Source organism: Podarcis raffonei, chromosome 1 (assembly GCF_027172205.1).
Source record: "Podarcis raffonei isolate rPodRaf1 chromosome 1, rPodRaf1.pri, whole genome shotgun sequence".
Lineage (NCBI taxonomy): Eukaryota > Metazoa > Chordata > Lepidosauria > Squamata > Lacertidae > Podarcis > Podarcis raffonei.
The window spans coordinates 22523013-22541170 of record NC_070602.1 but is presented as its reverse complement, the minus strand read 5'-3'; the positions used below and the strand labels follow the sequence as shown (position 1 = coordinate 22541170).

At 44.3% G+C, this 18158-nt stretch overlaps 1 protein-coding gene and 1 long non-coding RNA gene across 3 annotated transcripts in view; one reads left to right on the top strand and one right to left on the bottom strand.

The window, feature by feature from the left end:
• SLC24A4 (solute carrier family 24 member 4) overlaps window positions 1-18158 on the top strand; it is a 109924-nt gene that overhangs the window by 35128 nt on the left and 56638 nt on the right. The window lies entirely within an intron of this gene.
• Window positions 9186-17514, bottom strand: LOC128407810 (uncharacterized). Its single transcript, XR_008328912.1, has 5 exons — window positions 17343-17514; window positions 16452-16480; window positions 16069-16117; window positions 13725-13933; window positions 9186-9589 (listed from the first exon to the last, which is right to left on the bottom strand). It is a non-coding gene; the product is annotated as an uncharacterized LOC128407810 (long non-coding RNA).

The following is an 18158-nucleotide window of genomic DNA, read 5'->3' as shown; positions in this document are numbered from 1 at the left end:
TTGAGTAGGGGGCTGTCCCCAGGAGGTCTCAAGGCCAAGTACTTCCTTACATCCTTGACCGGGCACGGGCCCACCTCCCCAGTCGCTGGGAGGCGGACAACCTCCCCCCGACCCAGCTGGTCAGTTTTGGAGTTGCGCACTACAAGTCTCAACTCCAAAAGGGGAACGCATTTATCCTGAAGGAGCAACCCACGAGAACCAGCAACTTCTAGGATCAAGCCAGCCCCCAGGGGAATGGAAAGCCAACTATTTCTGGTATCCATTAACAGGGCAAGGGCCCACCTTACCTGTGACTGGAAGCCTGATGATGGAAGCCCTGCTCACTAGGTCTGACTTAGAGCTCCAGACACTTATGACAAGCTCCAAAGCAGATAAGGAAAAATCCGGAGGCAATAAGCCTCCAAACTCTCAGCCCCGTGCTGGCTCCAACACAATTTCCCCAACCCTCAGTACACCAAAATTACAATGGAATACTGAAAGAAGTCTCGTCTAGATCTAGAACCAGGAGACAAGTCTTAACTTGTTGCGGATACTGCATAGGTCAAGATTGATCGGCTTCCTGCCTGCAGTCCTGTGAAGGCTGGAGCCTATTCCAACCTTCCGAGACCCTGCGCACGACACACTTTTAGAAGGGTCTCTGAAAAATTAAAGCTTTACTCTAGCAGACATTGCAGCGGACTGAATTCTGATAGTTTTAACAATGCATCCGATCTGCAGCAGGTAGGCCAATTACTGCAGGTCCTGCTCAGAGGATGGAGGCAAGCTCCTCTGAATGGCCGAGGACTGCCAGCTAAACGCTAAGAAATCAGTCCAGGCCTTCTCATAAGACCTGAAAGCAGAAGGGGAAATGTAAACTACTACTCCTCATAATTATCAATTGTTGCCAAAGCGCCACAGGAGCTCCAGAAAATCTGGCTATAGCTGGGCATCCAGAGCCCAGGATCTGAAGCTCTCCAACTGAAAACGGGATAGAGTGACAGCGAAAACATTAGATGATCCTGTAATAAAGCGAGCAGAAACGCAATATTAAACCTTAAGCAGTGCAGCCGGAAAGCACATAAAAGGGGGCGGAGACTCTGCTGAAGCATGAGGACCATTTTGCCAGGACCCTCACACTGCCTGGTTATCAGACCAAGACAGACCCGATGGTCCCTGTACTCCTCAGTCCAGATGTGCGCTGCACTACAATGGGGAAAACTCAAGAAAAGTTAGGTCACATGTGATTGCCTTGCCCTGCCAGGCTCAAGGCCACTGTACAGGATGATGAAGGGACCCCGGGCTATGAGACCACCTGGCCAAGCAGGAATGGAAGGGGCAGCCTGGAACAACCACCCTGCATGCCAATTTTTAACTGACCTAGCAATGATAGAATCTGACAAAGCAACATTTGCTATCAGAGGAAGTATTACAAGAATAACGTCCTTCACGGCAAACAGCTTTTCCACAGGCAAACAGAGGTATGAGCAACGGTATCCAGCTAACCCCCAAATACGTTAAAGGGGGCAGTCGAAGCCACTGTCCTATCCACTGCCAACGGAACACCCAGCTCCTCAGGGAATAAAAGGGGTGTCCAGTAAGCCTAAGCAGAGGCTGGTGAACCAGCCAGTAAAATAAATAAATATTTTTTTAAAAAATCCAAATAATGGTACCCCCAGTTAAATGAGTCTTGACTCGCAATGTTCAATCCAGAAAGACGCTAAAGGACTCGAGTGCTGCACAGCCTATAGCGCAACCCATTGGCATCGCCTTATCAATGTAAGGACCATCCAATTAAAGCCCAACTACTTACAATCTTGAGGGTGAACCGGCAGCAGCCTAACAGCCAATTCAATATCGCATAATGCCAACAAGGCACCTCTTCCAATTTGTTGGTAAGCTCAACTGCCTGATCCAAAGATGCATATTTCACGAACAATTCCGGAGCGTCATTCACTGAGGTGCCTTTGGGATGTGATAAATATGGATTATATGGGGCTTTCTTAGGGACGATCCCCAAAGGGGATCAATGAAAATCAGGAATAGAAGGAGAATCAAGGGGATCCCACCATACGTCCCAATGAAAGCTGCTTCCTAACCTTCTTACTTGCTACCACAGGTAGCTCTCTGACTGGCTTTTGAGTTGCTGTATTCTGAGCCACTGGCTGAAAAGCCAGAGGAATCCCAAACCTTGGGAAAACCCTTCCCACAAGCACAAAACCACTGACCCATCTAGATAACCTTTTAGCAAGGCTTTCAAGGAAGATATTGTTATGGAAATATGGGCGAGAGGTATTGAGTTATTGCTTGCTAGCCCCCAGCCCCCACTTGGGCAAAATGCCCTGCCTTGTGTTGCCACCATGATGTGTAAATTTACAGGGCCAACGCTGGCCAGAAACCCTAAAAAGTCCCAACAAAGCTGCTGCCGGGCCAGCTTCCTGCATACTAGCTTAAGGTTCTATTGCTCAGGGAGTTTCCATGTGAAATGTGGAGCTGCGCAAGTGGTCCACATGTCCCCGTCCCTGTGATCCTAGCAAGCTGAGGGGATGATGGCAGCCCTGCATCTAACATTCCCATAGTGAATTGCAACTTAAGGAATAGTGGGGTTGGAAGGGACCCCGAGGATCATCTAGTCCACTCTTGCACAATATAATCATCATCATCATCATCATCATCATCATCATCATTTATTTGAACCGCCCATCTGGCTGGGCTTCCCCAGCCAGCTGCTTCCAACAAAATATTAAAATACAGTAATGCAGCAAACATTAAATGCTTCCCTAAACAGGGCTGCCTTAGATGTCTTCTAAAAGTTTTGTAGTAGACATCTGATGGGAGGGCGTACCACAGGGCGGGTGCCACTACTGAGAAGGTCCTCCACATGGTGCCCTGTAACTTGGCCTCTCACAGAGAGAGAACCACCAGAAGGCCCTAGGCGCTGGACCTCAGTGTCCGGGTAGAGTGATGGGGGAGCATGCAGCTGTCCCATACAGGGACAAATCCTGCAACTTAGGCATTACCGGCACCATACGCTGACCAGCTGAGGTATCCAGGATGATCCCTAAAGACCCAGGGATGACGTACCTGCAGGGAGGTGTAAGCATCATCCCTGCTCCCCTTTTCCCTGCTCCTGGATTGCTGCCTCTGAAGACGCTTTCTTCTGGAAGAAGGCACCTAGGGCATCAGCAAGTCAACCTCTGCAGGAGAGGAAAGCTCTGGAGGCATCTGCAAAGGCCCTGTCATAGTCTGCAAAAAACCCCCAAAACTAAACAATGTGAGGAACTGGTGAAACCAATGCTTTGTGCACCACATGGGGACACTATTCAGGCCGGAAACGCTGCCAGAGGCCATCAAATTCTAGGGCCAAGAGGGCCAAGCCCTAAGATCACCTGCTAGGCCAGACATAAATGTTTCCAATGAGATAACAAACTCGAGGCAGCCCACCGCCTGTCCAGGTACCCCTGTTTGCCCTTTAGAGGGAAGCACGCCCTCAAGAAACCCAAAGTTCTTTTTGGGAGCAATATCACAAGGGGGCCGAACTACCCAGCAACAGAATAGTCCAAAAGGCGCAGCTTGTTATGTTTTGTGATAACAATGGCTAAGTGGGGGATATGAACCCTGACTCCCAGGTCCTGGTCCTGCACTCTAGCCACTAAGCCACAATGGCTCGTCTCTAAAATGGCAGTTGCCACTATCAGGGCAAAACAAACTTGAAGAAAATAAACTTGTTCAGAAACAGCATAGTTAAAGAGCATACACAGAGTGCTCATTGGAGGCACAGAGAGCCTCTGGCTCCACTCTGTCTGCCTAAGACAGTGAGCCTGCAAGTGAGCCTGCAAACAAACAGATAAATTCTTATAGAGAGAATGAGACACATGTCACAGAGACTTAACAATTTACTGTACTGCTAACTGCAGCAGGCTTAGGCTTGAATGATATGTGCAGGCCGAGAAGGCCTCCCTGCTTCTGCTCTCTGCCTTTTATTGTCTCATTGCAATATTAAAGGAACTCAATATAGTGCTTCCGCCCAAGGCTAGATTAAAACTCGGCCAACAGCACTGCATGCACCCAAAATAAAGCCAACCTTTGGGGATACTATAAATGAAAGTGATTCCAGCTAAGCTGGGAACAGCCCTGACTAGCCCCACAATTAAACAGGCAAAAATACAGGGAGGATCTTCCCACAGGGCAGGGTAAGGGGTGGGGTGAGAAATCAAACAGGAAAAAAGGGAAATTAAATTAATTAAGGGACTAGAGAGGATTAAAAAGAAGGGGGAAATAAAGAAATGTAACCAGACAATGAGAAGATTGCTCCTGATCCGATGCACTCTGCAAAGAGAAAGAGAAACCAGAGTGCACCAATATTTAAAGACTATGGTCCCACCCACCCAATTTGCAACATACAATTTGCCCCAGCAACCCGGTTACCCAATCATAATGCCAGGCAACAACTCTTAACCTGCCTGGCAACAAGAGGCCTGGCCCGGCGGCCCACACTGCAACACGTGCTCTCATTTACTGGAGAACACGCTTTGTAGTATAAAAAGAGGTCAGATCCCACTACTAAACATATGCACATTGTCCCTGCTGGGAACAAAATTTAATTTGTCTCTAAGATGGGAAATTAAGACACAAAAGAACCCATATCGGATGTTGTCATTAACAGTTTTATTTTAATTGAGAAAGAATAAAGCCAGGAACATAGGAAGCTGCCTTACACTGAGTCAAGCCATTAGTGTCAGAATTGGGGGGGGGTCAAAAGGCCAGCTGGCTCATCCCCAGCTGGAGCGTCTCCCTTCAGCCTTGCCGCTACGGAGATCCCTCAACCTCTGCTCCGATGTAATCAGAGACTCAAGCTTGCAGACTTGAGCACACTTTACTCAGCAGTGTAAACTGCACAACAGAAGAGGCTTGAGGCTGTAGACACATACTAAACTACACATTTATTATACATAAATCAGGACAAAGACAACATGGCATCTCTCCTTGCCGTCTTCTCGGAGAAAGACAGAAAAGCAAAAGCTGTACAGAGCGGAAGTTCCGCTCACGCCAGCAATTTGTGCTGGAATGTAAACAGACATGTGACACACAACAATCCCATGTCTGCAGCAAAGGGTGGAATGGAATCCTCAACAATCAGTCCATTTAGCTTCTTCTTTATTGCCTACACTGACTGACAGTGGTTCTTCAGGGTTTCGGATGGGGGTCTCTCCCACCCCTACCCTGGAGATGCTGGGGATTGAACCTGGGACCTTATGCCTACAAGGCAAATTCTGCACCGCTGAACTTGCAGAGAGGTAGTTGCTGCTGCAGCCAAATCAGGAAAGTTTATGCTCACTGAGCTGATGCCTATCCTGATGCTAGCATAGGCTGCTGAATTCAATGGGGAGACCATCCATGCCACAACCATACATTTGTACTATGCTGGCTGCAGCACCCTCCTGACAAATTTTATGATCACTGCTAAAGATTATTGCCATTTTTTGTTTTGTTTTGCTCAATCTGGATTTGTTGGCATTTTTTTTTTGTAACCAAAATGTACTAAAAGCAAACCATTTGGCTAAGCTTTGTAATGTGTCCTTATGTGACTTGGGTCGGCGGGACAGCAGATGTGTTATTTATGCAGCAAAAGTTGGAACTGAAATAAGGCAAAGAAAGAGTCCTAGTATACATTATTTATTAGTCCTGGTGCTTTAGAGATTTTTTTTTTTAAGTATTTTGTTGCCTTGCATTCAGCTGAATCACATCTGACACTCCATGGGGGAAAAATCCCAAAGCAAATTGGTTCTTACAAGGCAGGTTAAAGGTGCTTGTCAGCTTTCTTTATAAAAGTCTTAAAACCAATTAGCTTTTCACAATTCTGAAAAGAGGTTAGAGTTGCTGTGCTTGCTTAATTTGTTACAGAGGTATATAATTTTTCTTTTTCTTTTAAAAAGCTTAATAATGTTTACATGGTTTCCCTGCAGATGGCTCGTGATATTTCAAATGTATGCAATATATAGTCTTGCAGATGAGGGGGGCAAGGTAGAAAGAGGAAAGGTAAATGCCTTCTGAACCCAAGTATGTCTAAAATGACTGTACATTTCTTCTGTGGAATTCAAGGCAGGGTGTATGTAGTATCCCATCCAGGCACCAACTGGATGGATGCAATAATTCTGCTTAGGTTCAGCAGAATTATTGCATGATATGCCTTCACTTTATAGTCTGAAAGGACATAAGCAAACTAAAATAAATTTAGATTACCCTTTGTTCATTTTGTTGGACGCGGGTGGCGCTGTGGGTAAAACCTCAGTGCCTAGGGCTTGCCGATCGAAAGGTCGGCGGTTCGAATCCCCGCGGCGGGGTGCGCTCCCGTTGCTCGGTCCCAGCGCCTGCCAACCTAGCAGTTCGAAAGCACCCCCGGGTGCAAGTAGATAAATAGGGACCGCTTACCAGCGGGAAGGTAAACAGCGTTCCGTGTGCTGCGCTGGCTTGCCAGATGCAGCTTGTCACGCTGGCCACGTGACCCGGAAGTGTCTGCGGACAGCGCTGGCTCCTGGCCTATAGAGTGAGATGAGCGCACAACCCTAGAGTCTGGCAAGACTGGCCCATACGGGCAGGGGTACCTTTACCTTTACCTTTACCTTTGTTCATTTTGTGTATACAGTGGCACCTCTGGTTATGTACTTAATTCGTTCTGGAGGTCCGTTCTTAACCTGAAACTGTTCTTAACCTGAAGCACCACTTTAGCTAATGGGGCCTCCCGCTGCTCCCGTGTGATTTCTGTTCTCATCCTGAAGCAAAGGTCTTAACCTGAGGTACTGTTTCTGGGTTAGCGGAGTCTGTAACCTGAAGCGTATGTAACCTGAAGCGTATGTAACCCGAGGTACCGCTGTATATACACACACACACCCATTCTTAGTGTTCCTCCCATTCAAGTGTCAAATAACCTTTCCTTACAAAACTTGGTCACAATCCACCAGGAACTTCTGTGAAAACCACACTGAATAAATGAGATCTATAGGAGTGTTATAGAAATATATGCAGCCCTGGATCAGTATTGAGATCTGTGCTTTTTAACTTGTTCATAAACGATCTAGAGTTACGAGCGAGCAGTGAGGTGGTGGCCAGGTTTGCTGTGATGACACTAAGTTGTTCAGGGTCATTGAAACAAAAAGAGTCTGTGAATTTGGAAAGGACCTCTCCAAACTGAGTGAATGGGCAGTAAAATGGCAAAAGCACTTCAATGTCAACAAGTGTAAAGTGATGCATGTCAGGGCAAAAAAATCTTAATTTCACATATACACTCAGGGTGTCTGAACTGGTGCTGACTACCCAGGAACGAGACCTTGGGATTATAGTAATGGCTCGATGAAGATATTGACCCAGTAGCAGCTGTGAAAAAGGCAAATTCCATGCCACAGGTTCCTTGTCCATGAATTAGTGTTTGCGACTGAAAAGAAATGGATGATGGAAGAAAAATTATAGTTTTTACTATGATGCAGTGATCTGGATAAAGTAGCTGTAAATGGTGGCTGTCTAATGACATATAAAGTCTGTGAAGGTTAAGGCTGTAGCCCCATGTCCAATGTGAGCTCATTGCGGCTTACTTCTAAGTAGACATGCTTTGGCATGACCTAGTTTCAGCTATCATTCTATTTATATGGCATTAGGCTACCAAGATAGCAATTGCTTTCTCATTAGTCAAACTTTCTCTTAAAGATAATTTTATAATCCGATGTTAAAATAAAAAGCAATGGAAAAGTAGCTTAACATTGTATTACTCATCTTAGATGTCACTCTTGAGCTTTTAAATAGACTCTCGCCTGTTCTTCATTGCATTGCAAGTAACAGCAAAGAAAAAAAAACATTAAAAAACACACCATTCCTGAAATGTAAATTTTGATGTGAAATTTCAAAGAAGATCTGAATGATGTGTAGAGGGGCTCTGAAGGGATTATAGAAAAGGACAGAACTGTGTGCTATTTAAAGCCGCAGCATATTACAAAAGGAGATTGTATAATGCGTTACCAGCTAGGGAAAAATCACAATAAAGCAAATGTCCTATGTACCCTTGCTATGTGGGACAACTTTTACCAAGAAAACCATGTGTTTTATCTCATAAAATGTTTTGTATATTATTTGAAGAATTGCTATTCTAAGGATCTGTCTTTATGGTATTGTAATTTATTTCATATCTAGATTTCAAATATTTTGTTTCTCATGGAAAAATTGACAATTCTATGTTTTTAATTTTTTGTTTGGTACTTTATGGCTAGATGCTGGTCTACAGAAAGCTTTTTAGACCCCAACACCCCACTTTTTGCCTCAATGCAAAATGGGACTCACTTTTGCTTCTTCCTGGTAAATTTCTAAGGAACTCTAGCCCTAGGGCACAGGCTAATTTTACTCTAGAATGTACCCAGAGTCCCAATAGGATGTATGGAATGTGTATTTTTCTACAATGAAAAGAAAATGTTTGGCCTTCAGTTCAACTTCCACCTCCTATAAATGGCGTCTAGTCATGGTGGCTGTGTTTAACCTCCACTGCTGGAGGAAGTACTGTATTTTTTCATGTATAAGACGCCCCCATGTATAAGACAACCCCTATTTTTTTGAACCCAAAATTAAGAAAACGAACCCCTAAAATAGAAGTGAAAATCTGGATGATTGGCGATGGCATGTTGTTGATCTTTTTGGGGGTGATTGCCCTCAAAGTTTCCAGCATGAGGTGTATGCAGTGCACTGAGGTGCAGAAGCAAAGGCAGCGACTGGGGCACCACACCCCCCCTCGGTGGCAGCTTCTGCTGCGGGGAAGCAGGAGAAGGCAGCAGCCACTCTGCGTTGGGCTGTGCCATCGAGCAAACTGAGTTGAGGAAGGTGGTGAGCTGGCCGGGGGCAGGGTGGGAGTTTGAGAGGGGAAGAGGGGGAAAAGGAAAGAAGGGCAAGGAGAAGTATCTGAGGCAGCTCTCAGCAGCGGCAGAGGCAGCTGCTCTCGATCCAGTGGTTGAGCCAGCAGAGGCTTCAGGAGGCGAGCCAGTCGCCAGCATGCAGCCCGGAGAGGGGGAGAAAGGGGGAATGGCAGCAGGAGGGACCACCTCAGCCCACCCAAGCCAAAATCCCAGACATATGCTGAAATATTTTAAAAATTCCCCCAGATGCCCATGTTCCGTGTACAAAACGACTCCCAATTTATTACTTTTTTTTTTTTGCAAAAAACATGTCTTATACACGGAAAAATACGGTATACCTCTGAATTCCAGTTGCTAGCAGTTTCAGGTAGAGAGAGTGCTGTTGTATTCAGATCCTGCTTTTCAGCTTCCCGTAGGGATCTGTTTGGTCATTATGATGCTGGACAAGATGGGCCATTAGCCTGATCCACCAGGTCTCTTCTTATGGAAATGGTGGCCCTCCAGATGTTGGTGGGACTCCAGCTCCCATCTTCCCTGACTATTGGCCATGCTGACTGGGGTTAATGGTTCCATCATCTGTAGAACTGCAGGTTCCGCTTCCTTGGCGTATAGGGTCGTATTTCTTTCATGCGAAGCGATATTTGGAAAGACAGAAGCCTTGTTTGGAGAAATTATCTGTTTTGCACGGCAAATGCGAGCGAATCCTGAATTGGAAGCAGCACCTAGGGTTAGATTTCCAAAGGTTAGGTTCACACTTGGGTGCCTCCCTTTAATTGAATTCCAGCAGAAGATAGGATTCAAAAATGCATTATGACCTTTTAAAAATTTACCTATTCAGCATTTATTAATTCCAAAGCATGGCTTAAGTGGCCTCATTCTTCAGATAGACATGACCTTGAGTCCTACACAGAAATAAGGGTTTCAATAAAATAATGAAGGCAAAAACAAAAGAGGCAAGAGATCAAGCGGGAGCCTGAACCAAATACATGAAATAGTAGTGACAAAGCAACGCTGGGAGCAAAAGCATGCAAAGCTTCTAATGATCCTCTTTGTGCTTTGTAGTAGCATGTAGCAGAATATCATTTCCCTGTAAAGTAGATGATGGGAGACCTTTCCTTCAAGGTGGGAAACCCAATTTGCCACTCTTTCCCCTATACCTGTTACAGCCACTAAACATTACTGGGAAAACCATAGCTTCCCAGTAGTGATGTACAAATGTTTAGTGGCCATAAAAGGTATAGTGGTTTCCCCAGTAGTGATGTATGGAAGTGAGAGCTGGACTATGTTATAGAACACTTAATTAGTTAGTGCCTGTGCCATCTCCGCTACGCTTTCCCTGGAGCATATACAACTGTTTTAATTATATAAAGGGGAGAGTTGTAAACAGGTAAGATACAGGAGGGGAAGGATGAGTATTTGCTACTATTCTGTTCCTCATTGGGAAGCTCAGAAACACTTTTTTTTGGGGGGGGGGTGTCTCCCTCCAGGCATTGGTGCACACCCACTTGCTTCGTGGTACTATGGCTACATGTGACCCCATACTGTTATTTGCCATAGATTTATGTTCTAGCACTGAAGAAGAAAGCACACAGCTTAACGCTACATTTCATTTTTTGAAAAAGAATGGAAAAAAGGAGACAGCTTGGAAAGAGGAAAGATTCATAAGGGGCTGGGAAAATATTGCATAAGAGGGGTGGTTTCTGATTTTTTTAAATAAATAATAATAATAATACTTTTTATCACTTTCTAGCCCTCTCAAAGCAGCTTACAAAAGATCCTTACAATAAAAATCGCATTCAGGCCTGTTACCTGAAACAGAAATAGCATGATGTCCCTGTGGTGGGCCGAGATTATTCAGTTAGAGGTACATGCATGCAAAAAGTCCCACATATTATCCTTGGCATTCTCCAGGTAGGTCTGGGAATGTCCTGTGTCTGAACTCTTGGAGAGCTGCTGAGCTAAATGGACCAATAGTCTTACAGTGAAAGGCAGGCTCCTATGTTCCTATATTGTTCTTTTGTAACCACGTGGGGCAGCTCTCCTAGAATGGCTTGAACAGCAAGGAGAAAAGTCACTATACAATTGTTGATGTGAACGCATAGGCAGCTCAATCTGTATAATCCTTTTGGTACTACAAAGTTCCGATGAAGAAGACATGTGGCTACAGTAGGTGGAAGGGTGAGGCAGAAATATTATTATTATTATTATTATTATTATTATTATTATTATTATTTTATAGTGGCAGGGAGCACATGACACTGCTCTGGCATTTGCAGAAATAAAAAAAATTGGTGATTTTTTAATGGACAGTGCAATTTGTGATTTTCTACCTATCATGCCAAAAATCAGGCAAAGCCACTCCCAAGCCATGTTTTGGTCAACCAGTTTGATTCAAAGTGGCCCCCGGCATCCAAACATCAATGAAGATGGCCTCCCCCACTTCGGGAAGCCTTGTGCTAAGTTTGACTACAGGCAGAGTCATGCCATGGTCACATTTCAGTCCGCCATCTTAATTCCAAATGGCAACCGGTCAACAATTACTATAATTTTTCTCAGGGCAAAGAGGTGCATCTTCAGCATATGAGGGAAACTACCAGTATATAACTATATAATGAAGGTGCTTGACACACGTCTGTGAGCCTTCAGATTGGCTCAGGAAATTTCCCCACAGTCTTTCCTGCCAGGAAAATTCCCAAGACAGATAGAAAGATGTATTCTCTTGTGAAATGCATTATCTTCTAAGTGGTTTGCCCTTCTCTCCATCTGTTCTCCATAGATTTCATTGCCTCTTGAGATATTGTTGTCAAACTCAGCACAAGGGTTCCTTACTGGAGGAGGCGGTCCAGATTGTTGACTACTAGTAGGAGGTTTTATCATATAACACCAATCCTGGCACAACTGCATAGCTGCCATTTAGTTTCCAGGCTCAAATCAATGCACTGGTTTTGACCTATGAAACCTTATGTGTTCAGGACCCCCAGTACATTAGAGATACCCTCCACCCACCGGATCCTTCAAGGGAGGTGCAGATGTTGGCAACACAAGACTCGGCCTTCTCTCTCTCTCTTTTAATTTCATCTTATTAATATAATTTTAATATAAGATTCAGCCTTCTCAGTGATGGCTTCCTGACTGTGGAATGCTCTCCCCAGAGAATTGTACCTGCCACCATAATAATCATAATCCATACTGAGACCTGGTGGTAGTAATTGATGATGACAACAATGTTAGGGGAGAATGGTGAAGATGGACAGGGCCTAAATTTTTGGCATTATGTCAATACATTCAAAACCCCCAATAGTTCAATTAAGTTTGTGGAGATGGTTTATTTTAGATTAGAATAAAGTGATTTCTCAACGTCTTGGATTGTGATAATAAAAGATGCATCACATGAATTAATGTAGGGCATTATCTTCCCCTTTCCTTTCCCTCCTTTCTTATCCACTTTAGTTCCTCCCTTCCTTTTGTATCAGTTTGCTTAAAAGGTGGGCGGGGGAGTGATGGAAATACTCCTCCAGTTTCCATCAAATAATATGCCAAACCCCAAATACGGCTTTGAACTACCTCAGGTCACTTCTGGACAACTTGTTTCCTGAGCATTCATCCAGATTTATTCGAACAATGCTTTCTGGGAGGTAATACAGTGTTGGCTGCTAATTAAGTATTTATTCATTTTGATTTGCTTGTGGGGAGATAATATGATGTCAAGGGACACAGGTGGTGCTGTGATCTAAACCACTGAGCCTCTTGAGCTTGCTGATCATAAGGTCAGCAGTTTGAATCCACGCGACAGGGTGAGCTCCCATTGCCCTGTTCCAGCTCCGGTCAACCTAGCAGCTCAAAAGCATTCCAGCACAAGTAGATAAATAAGTACCGCTGTGGCGGGAAGATAAACGGTGTTTCCATGCACTCTGGCTTCCGTCAGGTGTTCCGTTATGCCAGAAGCGGTTTAGTCATGTTGGCCACATGACCCAGAAAGATGTGCAGACAAACGCCGGCTCCCTTGGCCTGAAAGCGAACATGAGCACCGCACCCCATAGTCGAATTTGACTGAACTTAACCATCCAAGGGGTCCTTTACCTTTTTTTACCTTTTAATATGATGTCGCATCAAGCAATTGTTGTCCCACGATTTTCCAGTGCATTTTCCTTACCTCAAAAAATCCATTTTGGGGTGGGGTGGGGGAGCAAGTTTGGTGCACAAGATCACCAAATCCCTGTTCAGCTGTGGAACCTGAATTTGCTAGTATGCAGTTGAATCCCATATGCTAAATAGCAACTGTCTGGAAGTGCCCACAGTAGGAAAAAAAATGAAAGCTTTCTGGGTTCTACTGTTTCTTGCATGTTGCCATTTAGCAAAGGAAAATTCATGGGCTGTAATATGAATGCATGCTGTGCACAGAATCATAACAGCTATTTTTGACTGAGGGACAATAGAAATGAGGCTGGATGTATCATGCTTCCAGGTGACCACTGAGAGTTTCATCTCACCTTGTTAATGCCTGTGGGACGGGTACTATGCTGCTCCCACAGCAGGGATTATCTTCTGGTACAGAGGCACCATGCACTGGAAGCCTCTGCTTTTTAAAATGTATAAAGAACCTTTTTTTTTTTTTGCCTCTGTTCTCGTACATTGCGGGACTCCAGCAAGTATCTGTGGACCATCTTACTAGGAAATGGGCATTTTAAACACTAAAGATAGTTCCTCACATATGGATATTGAGGACAAGCTATCCCCTCCATCTTTCTTCTAAAGGAAGAAGTGTAGTGACCCTCAGAAAGCAAATGGCCCAAACTGCAAGTCCTCCTGAATGGCTTGGGTCCAGGATATTTGAAGTATGCCTCCTCCCGTACCAACCTGCTCATTCTGTAACATAAGGTGGAGAGCTCCTTCTCTGTATCCCGTACAGAAAGAGAGACACGGTTGATGGTGACAGATGATATGGTCTTCTCTGCCTAATCACTGTGAGACACGTGGGAGCAGGAGGCCTGCTCTGTGAAAGTTCCCAGTGCAGCTGGCAGTTCCAGTGCATTGTCATCATTGGTGAAGGCTATCCTAGCTTCATGCTGCAGGATAAAGAGGCACAAGTTGGACGACTTGAGAGTGCTGTGCTAGGAACAGCCAACATTCTGACATGTTGGACAGCACTAGGCAAAGCTTTTTGATATTTTAATTTCAGGAAAGTACTTTTAAAAAGCATAAGAGAAAATCGTGGATTTTGAACACAGCTCATGAACCTTAGCAGCGATGATGAATAACAGCTAGCTCCAAATTAGCTTTGAGCTCATGGTGGGGCAAGGCTGAGTGAGGCTGGGTCGTATTCATGTTCAGGCTAGAAGGCGTTAAAATTGCAGAGCTCGCTGCCAGTTTGGAACTTAATTGGGGATCCCAAGAGATCAGCTGGCATCATAAAACATTAGCATCAACAGTTTTCTCAGAACATTTCACTCTATTAACAAATAATAACACTGGTTTTTCTCAGTGCACCATGCTAATGTGCGACTTGAGCAATACGCCTTAGCTCCACATCAGAAGACAGAAGCCTTTATTTCAGGCAGTACAGTTCCAGATTGTCACCTTTGGGTTGAAAATTTTGACCTCACAATCAGTGAGTGTCGGATACCACAGTTTTACATTTGATTAGAACTTGTGGGATTGCAGTTGATTAACAGCAGAGTGGACTTGACTTGCTCAGGGAGATGGTCCATCTCCAGCAAATGCCTTAATCGCCTACAATAAGCCCTAGGGGGAAATGGCCACGGCAAGAAGCCAGATGAATCTGGCAGGAGAGACATCCTTGCACTCAGTCACTTAATTAAGTAAACTGAAATTTTAAAATTGGCTGTTCCCAAAAGCACACATTCTCCGGTCATTATTGGCATTTTGGATTGCCTCAATGCCTTACATCAGGTGTGGGCAGAGGGAAGATCAGCACCTACACGGTAGGTTTCTGAGTGAATCGCAGTAGATTGGCAACACTTTCTCACTCCCAGTTGTCTAGCAATAGCAGCAACTGCTAGGCTGCTAGAATTAAGCCAGCCTGAAGGAAATTGAGGAGTGGGTCTTTGTTTGAAAGGACTGGAAGCACAATTATGGAATTGGAAACAAATTCTTGGACTTAGTATGCACCCAGAGGCACCATGTTCTTTAATTGTAAGGGTGTGTCCATATTCCTCCTGAGTCTCTTCTTTTCCCTTGATTCTGGATGTTATACCTCAGGGCAGAAGCAGCTTGCTAGGTGAACAGGACTGTTACACTACTTTCTGGCAGGTAGGTCAATGTTGCATACTGGGAGGGAGATGGCCAAGATGGTGGGGAGGTCGGCATGGTGCAAAAACACACTGGCAAGGAGTGCTGGCCTGGCTCTACTGGTGCATGTTTAATGTGCCAACCTCCTTTCCAACTTTCCCCTCTCCTGGTGTCAGCAACTAGGCAGAGGAGGAATGGTGGAAACTGCCTCCCCATCTTGACCCTTCCAGGGAGGAGGAAGAGGAAGACAGTATAGATTTACAACAGTGGTTTGCGGAGGGTCACAGCTCAGAGGCAGATGATGGGGAAAGTTGGGAAGGCAGAACTAGAGCAGCAGCTGGCTAACATGGTGTCATTAGAAAGCACCCTAGACCCTCGATTTCCCAGAACCTGGCAAGGCTTAAAAGTAGGAGAGCAAAGAGCTTAGAGGGCAGATAGCAGCACCCGAATGAGGAAGTGGGAAAGACGGGGGTGGAGATTCACTTGGGACAATGCCATTATCCAAGAGGATGGGTTCTATAGCCTCTCTATGTAAGTACTGAAATAAAAAAGGACGGTAAGAAGCGTTCCCTTGTCTTTATACTTCCTGGGCAACCAGCCGCTGACAGCATCCTGACACCTGGTAAGCAATCAAGTGACCCACCTGCTGAGATGCTAGTGTACCACTTAAGCCTTAGAGCTCTAATTAAAAAACAAAGTAGCCTGAAGTCTGCTCACCACTGGCTTACAGGACATTATCAAAAGAAAACAAGTATCTAAATAATTCTAGGTCAGACAATAATTAATAAATCTCAAAGATTACATGCATCTGCCCAGATTCCTCTTGATGTTTGCAAGGTATGGATGATACTTGAAATGTGATAGATAGAGTGCTATGTATTGGGGAAATTTGGGCATCGTTCTAGGTACACTAGATGCTTAAAGAGGTAAATGTTTTATTTCCCACACTTACTATTTAGCAAGATTGTTTAGGCTGCATCCTCAATCCGATCAAATGAAAACTATATAGAAGAAAAAGAAGTGAAATTGCATCATACAAAGACAAGATTAAAAACCAAAAAGGTATTGTGCAAAAATTGGAAGTGTAATCAGAATGAGCAAAAATGGTGCATTTGGCTTAGCAAGTTACATTTAAGGTCTAAGAGGATTTTCCTGAAAACAAACAAACTGGATATTTTTAACGATATGAAATATTAGAAGTAGAAAGTCTGCTTGGCAGTCAGTTGTATCTCTAGATAATGAAGGTCTGAAATATGTACCCATGAGAGAGAGAAAGATATTGCACATTCTTTGCATCTGACACCATAAAAGGAAATTTGGGGGAAATGAACATACCTGGACAGTTCTCTCTTCAGAACATGCATCTGAAAAATGAAACCAAATTGAGAGACCAAAGTTGAGAATGAACTAATAAATGAGAGCAGAGTTATTCCAATAATTGCAGCTAATCATACACCCACCCATCAGCCATTTATGGGTTGGGGAAGACGAAAAGAAAGCTCCATCCCAAAAAGCAGGTAGAGATCCTGAGTTGTATTCAACTAAGTTTTACTCAGAGTAGATCTGCTGAAATTAATGGACCCAAATTTGCCATGCTTATTAATTTCAGTGGGCCATAACTTCTGGAATGCCCACGGGGCATGATGTAGTCCTTATGGAGTACCCGAACACACTGCAATGATTTTTTTTAAAAAAATCATTAAATAATTGAAAGTGCCTTGGGAAATTGTCACGTTCACCTTTAGGGGGAATTGTTGACCCAGAAGGGAGACTGGAAGCAACCAGCCACATCACCAACTTGAGAAGCTTGGCTGCTTGACAGCCACTTGAAGATGCTGTGTCCTTAGAGAGTCAAGCTCTCTTCGTCATCACTACTGCCACCCAGTGGGTGCAATCATATGTGATTAAGTGATCTTGGTGGCTACTGGTGCATTTTCCCAAGTCTTTTTGGCTGTGGCTTCTCCTGGACCAGGATAGCCTTGCTATGGTGATCCACACTTTGGTAACCTCCCATATAGACTACCGTAGCACGATCTCCATGGAGTTACCCTTGGAGGTGCAGGCATGAGAGACAAGATTTGTATATTGTATCAGCAACAATGTCAGATGTCAGCAGGGTGCCCATAAAGAAGATCACATGTGTCGTTTAACATGGACACAGCCAGTGTCAGGAGAGGGGAAGGAGTTGCATTTTGTCAACAGCCACAGCAATGGTGGCAAACTTACGTAGCTTCTCCAGCAGAGGCAGAAGGGAAGATGACTATCATTTCCACAGCAAGTGCTCCTGAAAATACTAATTGTCCGCAGAGTGACTCGAATATACCAAAAACACAGTGTACTAATAACTAACTTGTGGAGTTTCAGTAAAGTAAATTAATAACAAAATGAAATTGCCACTGTTCCAAGAAAAGAAGGGAGGTTAAGGGGTGATATGATAGCCATGCTCAAATATATAAAAGGATGTCACATAGAGGAGGGAGAAAGGTTGTTTTCTGCTGCTCCAGAGAAGCGGACACGGAGCAATGGATCCAAACTACAAGAAAGAAGATTCCACCTAAACATTAGGAAGAACTTCCTGACAGTAAGAGCTGTTCAACAGTGGAATTTGCTGCCAAGGAGTGTGGTGGAGTCTCCCTCTTTGGGGGTCTTTAAGCAGAGGCTTGACAACCATATGTCAGGAGTGCTCTGATGGTGTTTCCTGCTTGGCAGGGGGTTGGACTCGATGGCCCTTGTGGTCTCTTCCAACTCTATGATTCTATGATTCTATGTTCTCATTTTGCAGTTATTTTAGCTGAGCAATCTTTGGCAAAGGATACAGAGTTTGATAAAGTGATCAACTCCAGGTTTTTTTTGGAAATGAAAGGTGGTTAAAAAAATTTATTAACATCATAAATGCAACACTTAATATGTGTGGGACTACCCTGGTGAATGTAAATTTGAATACTGAAGACATCTTTGGCATGTGATGTTGGTGCTTTTCTGTTAGTATAGTTTGCCATACCAAAATAAATATCCCAAGCTCTATAATTGGAAAGATGTATT